The sequence below is a fragment of the Desmodus rotundus genome, chromosome X (genome assembly GCF_022682495.2).
Source record: "Desmodus rotundus isolate HL8 chromosome X, HLdesRot8A.1, whole genome shotgun sequence".
In the NCBI taxonomy this organism is placed as follows: domain Eukaryota; kingdom Metazoa; phylum Chordata; class Mammalia; order Chiroptera; family Phyllostomidae; genus Desmodus; species Desmodus rotundus.
Genome location: NC_071400.1, coordinates 7,935,187 through 7,945,006, shown reverse-complemented (window position 1 = coordinate 7,945,006; position 9,820 = coordinate 7,935,187). Strand labels below are relative to the sequence as shown.

General features: G+C 41.1%; 1 pseudogene; it reads right to left on the bottom strand.

The window, feature by feature from the left end:
* Positions 1-291: 291 nt before the first annotated feature.
* On the bottom strand, positions 292-8,828 carry LOC112300025 (small ribosomal subunit protein eS17-like; annotated as a pseudogene).
* Between the last annotated feature and the right edge of the window lie 992 nt (positions 8,829-9,820).

Genomic DNA, 9,820 nt, shown 5'->3' with positions numbered 1-9,820 from the left:
TGTTCCAATTTCCCCATATTCTTTCCAATACGAGTTATTTTCTAGTCATGTTTTTTAATAATAGTCATCCTCGAGACTATTATTTTTATTACTGGATTATAAGAGTACTTTATATATTCATTTTATCAGATAAATGACTTGGAAATATTTACCCCTATTCTATAGATTGTCTTTTCATTTTTGATGGTATCATTTGAAGAAGTTTTTAATTTTGATGAAGTCTGGCTTATCTATTCTTTTTTTAAAGGCTGCCCATGGTTTATTGAAAATATTACAGCACAGCAGAAAGATTCAAATGGCTCCACATGGTGTTCTGAAATTCATCCCAGCTGTAGGCTGAGTGACCAGTGGGTCGGACAGGCTGCCAAAGTGTCAGGAATAACTGCAGAGATCTCCTGATCAGGGCTGAGACCTCAGGAACATAATTATCTCTCCTCTCTTTCTCCTCTTCCTGCAACTTGAAGGGGCCTCTCTGAATCCACTTCATCAGATGTGTGAAACAGCCTGCTATCTTGCTACGCAGCTTCTTGCTGGAGATAATGGCGATCTCTTCACACATGTGCTTGTTGGTGTGTGTAGTACTTTGCCCAGGCGTGTGTAGTACTTCTCGGTGACGACCCGGGCCGCCTTCTTCACCGTCTTGGTGCAAATCACCCCATCTTGGTGAGTCTCTAGTAAAACAGCTGATTCATCTCTTCTTGCTAAATCTGTTGCTCATGCTTTTGGTGTGACATCTAAGAATCCATTGCCAAATGCAAGGTCATGAATATTTATACCTATGTTTTCTGTTTTTTTAAGTATATTTTATTGATTATGCTATTACTGTTTTCCCAATCCCCCCCATTTTAAAAAAGATTATATGTATTTATTTTTAGACAGAGGGGAAGGGAGGGAGAAAGAGAGGAAGAGAAACATCAATGTGTGGTTGCCTCTCGTGCGCCCCTTACTGGGAACCTGACCCGCAACCCAGGCATGTGCCCTGACTGGGAATAGAACTGGCAACGCTTTGGTTTGCAGGGCAGAGCTCAATCCATTCAGCCACACCAGACACGGCTCAATTTTCCCCTATTATCTCCCCTCTGCCCTATATCCCCTAACTGTCCAGCATTCCCCCCCTTAGTTCATGTCCATGGGTTGTACATGTAAGTTCTTTGACTTCTCTGTTTCCATACCATTCTTAATATCTCCCTGTCTGTTTTATGCCTGCCAATTATGCTTCTTATTCCCTGTACCTTTTTCCCCATTCTCCCCCACCCCCCTCCCCACTGATAACCCTCCATGTGATCTCCATTTCTGTGATTCTGTTCCTGTTCTAGTTGTTGGCTTAGTATTTGTTTTCATTGTTGTTGGGTTTTTTTAGGTTCAATCATTGATAGTTGTGAGTTTGTTGTCATTTTACTGTTCATAGTTTTTGATCTTCTTCAATTTTTTAGATAAGTCCCTTTAACATTTCATATAAAAAGGGCTTGGTGATGATGAACTCCTTTAACTTGGCCTTATCTGAGAAGCACTTTATCTGCCCTTCCATTCTAAATGATAGCTTTGCTGGATACAGTAATCTTGGATGGAGGTCCTTGCCTTTCATGATTTCAAATACTTCTCTCCAGCTCCTTCTTGCCTGCAAGGTTTCTTTTGAGAAATCAGCTGATAGTCTTATGGGAACTCCTTTGTAGGCAACTCTCTCCTTTCCTCTTGCTGCTTTTAGGATTCTCTTATCTTTCATCTTAGGTAATGTAATGATGAGGTGCCTTGGTGTGTGCTTCCTTGGGTGCAGTTTCTTTGGGACTCTTAGCTTCCTGGACTTCTTGGAAGTCTATTTCCTTCACCAGATTTGGGAAGTTTTCCTTCATTATTCATTCAAATGAGTTTTCAATTTCTTGCTCTAGTTCTTCTCCTTCTGGCACCCATGTAATTCAGATGTTGGAACATTTAAAGTTGTCTCAGAGGTTCCTAAGCCTCTCCTCATTTTTTTGAATTCTTGTTTCTTCACTTTGTTCCAGTTGGATGTTTATTTATTTCTTCCTTTTATTCCAAATCATTGATTTGAGTCCTGGTTTCCTTCCCTTCACTGTTGGTTCCCTGAATATTTTCCTTTATTTCACTTGGGTATCCTTCGTTTGTTCCTTCATTTTATGACCGAGCTCAATCAGTTCTGTGAGCATCCTGATTACCAGTGTTTTCAACTCTGCATCAAATAGGTTGGTTCCTTATCGCTTAGCTCTTTTTCTGGAGTTTTGATCTGTTCTTTCATTTTGACCATATTTCTTTGTCTCAGTGCATCTGTTATGTAATTAGGTGGCAAGGCCTTAGGTGTTCGCCAGGCCAGGGCAACCCTCTTTGCTGCGTGTGAGGGAGGGGCCAGACAGGGAACAGTGCAGCTTGCTTGCTTGGCTCTAGCCCCACTTTCCAATGAACTCTCGAACTCTCGTGTGAGACTGGGAGTTTCCCCTGCCAAGGCAACCCCCACCATATTCCACAGTCAGCTCTGAGTCCCAGTTTCCCATTCAGCCAGCCCTGCACACGTGGTCTGCCGCCTCACCTACACCTGTGTTTTCTTATGAGAGTTTTATATTGTTAGTGCTCACACATAGGTCTTTGATCTATTTCAAGTTAAATTTGTACACAGTGACAGGTAGGAGTCCAAAGTCAGTATTTTACATTAGAATATCTAGGTGTTCCACCACAATCTGTTGAAGAGATTATTCTGTCTCACTGAATGATCTTAGCACCCTTGCCAAAAATCAACTGACCATAAATGTAAAGCTTTACACATATTTCTGGACTCTCAATTTTATTCCATCTGATTCATAAACATAGAATATCTATCCATTTCTTAGACCTGTTTTAATAATTTTCAAAAATATTTTGTAGTTCACAGAGTATAAGTTTTGCACCTCTTTTGATGAATGTATTCCTAAATATTTTATTTTCTGTGTTGTTATAAATACAATTTTTTAAAAAATGTACTTTCAAGTCCTTTGCCCATTTTTTAATTGGGTTGTTTGTCTTCCTGAAGTGGAGTCATGTGAGTTCTTTATATATTTTGGAGATCAGGCCCTTGTCTGAGGTATCATTGGCAAATATACCATTTTCCCATATAGTTAGTTCTCTTTTCATTGTAATGCTGGTTTCTTTAGCCATGCAGAAGCTTTTATTTTGATGAGATCCCATTCGTTTATTCTTTCCTTTATGTCCCTTGCTCTAGGGGGCATATCGGTTAAAATACTGCTGCATGGAATATCTGAGATTTTCCTGCTTATGTTATCCTCTAGGACTTTTATGTTGTTACGACTTATATTTAAGTCTTTTATCCACCTTGAATTTATTTTTGTGTATGGTGTAAGTTGGTGATTGAGTTTCATTTTTTTGCATGAGCAGACATTTGTCCAAGGAGGACTACAGAGGGCGCAGAGACATATGAAAAGATGCTCAATGTCACTAGCCATCAGAGAGATGCAAATTAAAACCACAATGAGATACCACTTCACACCGGTGAAAATGGCCATCATAACCAAATCAACAAACAACAAGTGTTGGAGAGGACGTGGAGAAAAGGGAACCCTAGTGCACTGTTGGTGGGAATGCGGACTGGTGTAGTCACTGTGGAAAACAGTATGGAATTTCTTCAGAAAACTAAAAATGGAACTGCCTTTTAACCTGGCAATTCCACTGCTGGGATTATACCCTAAGAATCCTGAAACACCAATTCAAAAGAACCTATGCACCCCAATGTTCATAGCAGCACAATTTACAATAGCCAAGTGCTGGAAGCAACCTAAATGCCCATCAGTAAATGAATGTATCAAAAAAAAAAAAAAACCTGTGGTACATTTACACAATGGAATACTATGCAGCAGAAAGAAAGGAAGAGCTCCTACCCTTTGCAACAGCATGGATGGAACTGGACAGCATTATGCTAAATGAAATAAGCCAGGTGGTGAAAGACAAATACCATATGATCTCACCTTTAAGTGGAATCTAATCAACAAAACAGACAAGCAAGCAAACTACAACCAGAGACATTGAAATAAAGAACAAACTGATAGTAACCAGAGGGGAGGGGGGAGGAGATAATGGGGGGTGAAGGGAGAAGGGTTTTCAGGAACAACTATAAAGGACACATGGACAAAACCTAGAGGGGGTGGGATCAGGGGAGGGAGGTGGTTGTGGCCGGAGTGGGGGGAAAATGGAGACAACTGTACTTGAAAAATAAAAAAAATTTTACTTTCAGTTTGTTTATTGCTCCTGTATAGAAATACAATTGATTTTTGTGTACTGATTTTGTATCCTGTAACCTGGCTGAACCTCTTATTAGTTCTTCAGGTTGTGAGTTTTTAGAATTGGTTGTTAGAATTTTTTACGTGCAAGATCATGTTATCTGCAGGTAGAGATCATTTAGTTCTTCCTTTTCAATCTGGGTGCAACTTATTTCCTTTCCTTGTTTAATTGTTCTAGCTCAAATTTCCAATGCCGGATAGAAATGGCAAGGATAAACATCCTTGTCTTATTCCCGACCACAGATGGAAAGCATTCAGTTTTTTCACCATTAAGTATAATGTTGACTGGATTTTTTATAGTTCTTGAAGACTGCCTCTCCTCCTATGCTAACTCTGAGCCTCTACTCTGGAAATTGGGGTGAGGACAGTGGCTTTTTGAGTAAAATCCCTGTTTTATGAGTAAAGCACCAGAAAGGTCTGGAAGCCTTTGGTCTTCTTGGCCTGCCAGTGTGAAATCTATGTTCTACAAGTTAGCTGGGCAAGGGCCTTCAGGGCTGCAGTATCTTTTTTCTGCTACCCCTTGAGTAGAGCGTCCTTTCTATGGCTGTGGGCTGGCTAGAAGAAGGGAGCCCTCAGTCTCTTGTTCTCAATCACCAGGAATTCAGCTTCTGCTGCTAGAGCAAGTGGTGTTGAGAAATGCTGGAGGCCTGCCCCATCCTGGGAAACACAATAAACTTTGGCAACTGAGAGAAGAGAATGTCCTGTGTTCTCGGCCATATGTGCCAGGAGTGGAGCTTCAGTCATGCTGAACGGGGGTGGGGGGAGGTTGTGGGCTGTTGCTCAAGTGTCACGGGCTCATACTGGTTCTACCGATTTAGATGATCTTGAATGAATGTTTTTTAAAGCTTTGTTCTATGCCCTTAGGAGAATTTCCTGAGAGTTTAAATGGTTGTGTGTTTAAAAAAGAATTTCACCAGGTATAGGTGTTTCATTTGGGAATGTATCTGCAGAACTCCCCACACTGCTATTTGGAAATGAAACCTCTTTCATCTTTTATGTAACTACCTCGTGTTCCACTGGAAGGACCACAGTTTATTCAACTGGTTCCATACTGATTGACATTTAGGTTATTTTATTTATTTATTTATATATATTTTTAAAGATTTTATTTATTTTTAGACAGAGGGGAAGGGAGGGAAAAAGAGAGGGAGAGAAACATCAACTGGTTGCCTCTCACACACCCCCAACTGGAGACCTGGCCCACAACCCAGGCATGTGCCCTGACTGGGAATTGAACTGGTGACCCTTTGGTTCGCAGGCCAGCACTCAATCCACTGAGCCACAGCAGCCAGGGCTAGGTTATTTTCAATACTTTACCTTTAAAAATGGTGCTATAATTAATAACCCATTATATATGCTAGTATATCTGTAAGATAAATATGAATCATTAGAATAATATGAATATAACTATCTTTGCTTCATATTGCCAAGTTGCTTTCTATTGAGGGTTTCTAACAGTAATATAAGGAAGCACCTATTTATTTGTACTCTGGCCATAAGAGTATAAAAATTGTTGTACTTTGCTAACCTTATTACATGAAAAATAATTTTTACAAATTTGTCATGATTTGTTTTTTCACTTTAAAGACATAGTGAGCTTTCGGTCACAACGGTGGTGTAGGTAAAGGCTGTGTGCACCCCCTCCCACAGTCACGTCAAAATTAGAACTAAATGATAGAACAAGCACCCTTGGGAATTACATGAAGACTAGCTGAACAGAACTTCTGTAACTAAGGATATAAAGAAGGAGCCATATCAAGACTGGTAGGAGGGGCAGAGGCACAGAACAGGCTGGTCCCACACCCACATGTGGCAGTTAAGTATTGGAAGGAATATCTTGGCTATGGAGGTCCCCCTGAGGAGCAAGGGGTCCCACCCACACACCAGGCCCGCCAGTCCAGGCTCCCAGTGCTGGGAAGAGGAGTCCCCCACAATATCTGGCTGTGAAAATCAGTGGGGATCCTGTCGGGGTGAGGTGGAGGGCTGCTGTGGACCCAGACAGGCAACCTCTTAAAGACCCAAGCACAGACTCACTTGTTCACAAATATTTGCCCTAGGCTCCAGCAAAGGGACAGCCACCTGAAAAGTGACAAGGACATACAGGAAGGAATGGAATTGTCTGGCTTCAGGGCCAGGACTGGGGAGGCAGCTCTCACCTGGACAGAAGTACTGGCAGGCACCATATCTGAGCTCTCTGTAAATTTGGCTAATAGCACTCGCCCCGGTAATTCACTGAGCCCTGCCCCACCCAACCTGCACACCAGCACAAACCTCTCTCAGTGGCTGTTCCTCACACGCAGCCAGACTCAGACCATGCTGTGGACCTTTCTAAAAACTCTCAAAGGTCCACAAAATCCAAACAAGTAGCAACTGACCTTACCTCTTGCTAAGTGGTTGCAAGCCTGGCACAGGCGGCTATGAAGCAATCACTCCTACCAGGTGGCCCTGGGACAGGCAAAGAGGGCGGCTGCCCTGGGCCTGCACCAGAGCCCCTCCCAAGAGGCTCCTGAACCAACACACCTGGGAGATTACGTTATTCTACACCAGACCACCACTCAATTAGCACCACAAATAATACACCCAGAAGGTGGACTTGGCAGTCTGTAACAGAGCCCCACTAAAGTGAACCCTGCTTCGTGGGGTCGGTCCCTGCACAATGGCTCATCCACTGCTGTCCTGGTCAGTCTCCACAGCCAGTCACCCTGGGGTCAGTCCCACTCACTGACATGCCAACAGCAGTCCAGGCTCAATAACAACAGGAGGGCACACACAACCCACACAAGGGCACACCTGGAGCACCCAGCTCAGGTGACCCAGGAGACTGTACCACTAGCCCCCACAGGACACCTACTACAGAAGGCCACCCAGCCAAGACTGGGAGACCTAGAAAATCTACCCAATATAGAGAAAGAAATATACGGAAGCAGCCAAAATGAGGGAACAAATAAACGTGTCTAAATGCAAAAATAGGACAAAACTCCAGAAAAAGAACTAAACACAATGGAGGCAAGCAATCTACCAGATGCAGAGTTCAAAACACTAGTTACAAGGAGGCTCAATGAACTTTAAGGAAGAATGGGTGAACTCAGTGAGAACTTCAGCAAAGAGATAGGAACATCAAAAAGGAAATAGAGACCATAAAAAGAACCAGACAGAAATGAAGTATATAGTAACTGAAATGAAGAATACACTAGATGGAATCAATAGCAGATTAGATGAAGCAGTGGATCAAATCAGTGATGTGGAAGACAAGGAAGCAGAAAACACCCAATCAGAACAGCAAAAAGAAAGAAGAATCAATAAATGAAGATAGTTTGAGGGACCTCTGGGACAACATCAAACATAATAACATTCAAATCATAGGGATACCAGAAGGAGAAGAGAGAAAATAACTGAAAACTTATTTTTAAAAAATAAAGACTGGAAACTTCTGTACTTGGCAAGGGAAATAGTCATACAAATCTAGGAACCACAGACCAACTCAAAGAGGCCCGCACCAAGACACGTCATAATTAAAATGTCAAAGGGTATAACAAAGAGAGAATCTTAAATGGCAGCAAGACGAAAGCAGTTAGTTATTTACAAGGGAGCTTCCATAAGACTGTCAGCTGATTTCTCAACAGAAACTTTATAGGTCAGAAATGATTGACATGAGCCCTTACCAGTGTGACTCAGTGGGTTGAGCACTGGCCTGCAAACTGAAGGGATGCTGGTTAGATTCCCAGTCAGGGCACATGCCTGGGTTGTGGGCCAAGTCCCCAGCTGAGGGCATGAGAAAAGCAACCAGTTGATGTTTCTCTCACACATCAATGTTTCTCTCCCTGTCTTTCTCCCTCCCTTTCCTTCTGTCTAGAAATGAATAAATAAAATCTTTTTAAAAATAATATTGTAATAACTATGTGAGGTACTAGACTTATTGGGGGGATTATTTGTAAGTTATATAAATGTCTAACCACTATACTATACACTTGAAACGAATAGTGAATGTCAACTGTAATTGAAAGATAAAAAATTTTTACAATATTTCTTTTTTAAAAAAGAGCAGTAAGTACAGGAACTAGTATAAAGGACACATGGACAAAATCAAGGGGGAGGGTGGAGGTGGGGGAGGGAGGTGGGTTCAGCTGGGGTGGGGTGGAGGGATAGGGAGAAAGGGCATACAGCTGTAATTGAATAACAATAAAAATTTTAAAAAAATCAATGTTATACCATATGGGAGATAGCCAACATATTCAAAATTACAAATCAATAAAGTTATTGGTGAAAGTGGAAAAAAAAAAGAGCAGTAAGTTCAGACAGACTTTTCAGCATTTTCTATTGATCACTGCTAAAAAGATCGGGGCTCTTGAATTTTTGATTGAAACATTTTGCACTAAATCAATAAATAACTAAAATAAAGATATTTACTTCAGTACATAATTCTGAGGCCATAACTTTGAATTATTTTTCTTTTTTATTAAATTTATTGGGGTGACATTGGTTAATACCATATGCAGTCCTACCTTGGTACTTGTCAACTTCATAACTTGCCCAACCCTGTACTCGTTGCATTTTGACAAGCAAACATTTCAACGCTCAGTGCTTGCTCGGGACTTGTCAGTTTCAGCACTTATCACAATTTCCAGAGTGAGTTGACGATGAGTGCCGAGGTACCAATGTATAAGGTTCAAGTATACGACTCTATAATGATTTTAAATGTAATTTTAATTAATAGTTTTCATGCTATGAGTGAAATTAAGAACCATTCATATGCTTATGAGCATCCTTTCCTCTTCTCTATTTATATCTTTCATTCATTTTAACATTGGGATGATGGTCTTTTTCTTGTTGAATTGTAGGTGTTCTTTATTAGTAAAATTAGTAAAATTGACCTTTGCCATATGAATTCTGTGATTTTATTTATTGATTTATTTTGGATTTTGTGATTTAGAATTTATTTTTTTAAAGACCATTTATTATTTTTAGACAGAGGGGAAGGGAGGGAGAAAGAGAGGGAAAGAAACGTCAGTGTGTGGTTGCCTCTCATGTGCCCCCCACTGGGGACTTGGCCTGTAACTCAGGCACGCGCCCTGACTGGGAATCGAACTGGTGACCCTTTGGTTTGCAGGCCAGAGCTCAATCCAGTGAGCCACACCAGCCAGGGCTAGAATTTATTTTTTTTTCCCTATTTATTTATTTATTTACTTAGAGAGAGGGGAAGGGAGGAAGAAAGAGAGGGAGAGAAACATCAATGTGTGGTTGCCTCTCACGTGCCCCTTGCTGGGGACCTGGCCCACAACCCAGGCATGTGCCCTGACTGGGAATCAAACTGTGACCCTTTGTTCACAGGCCTGTGCTCAATCCACTGAGCTACACCAGCCAGGGCTAGAATTTATTTTTTATGTGGCCAAATTTATCAATGTTTTCTTATATGACTTCTAAGTTTGAGTCATACTTAGAATGGCATCACACCTCCCTACTCTGAGATAATAAAAAATTCCATTATTCTTCCTAGTACAATTAATTATGGTTTCAGTTTTACATTTAATTTTTTATCCACATGA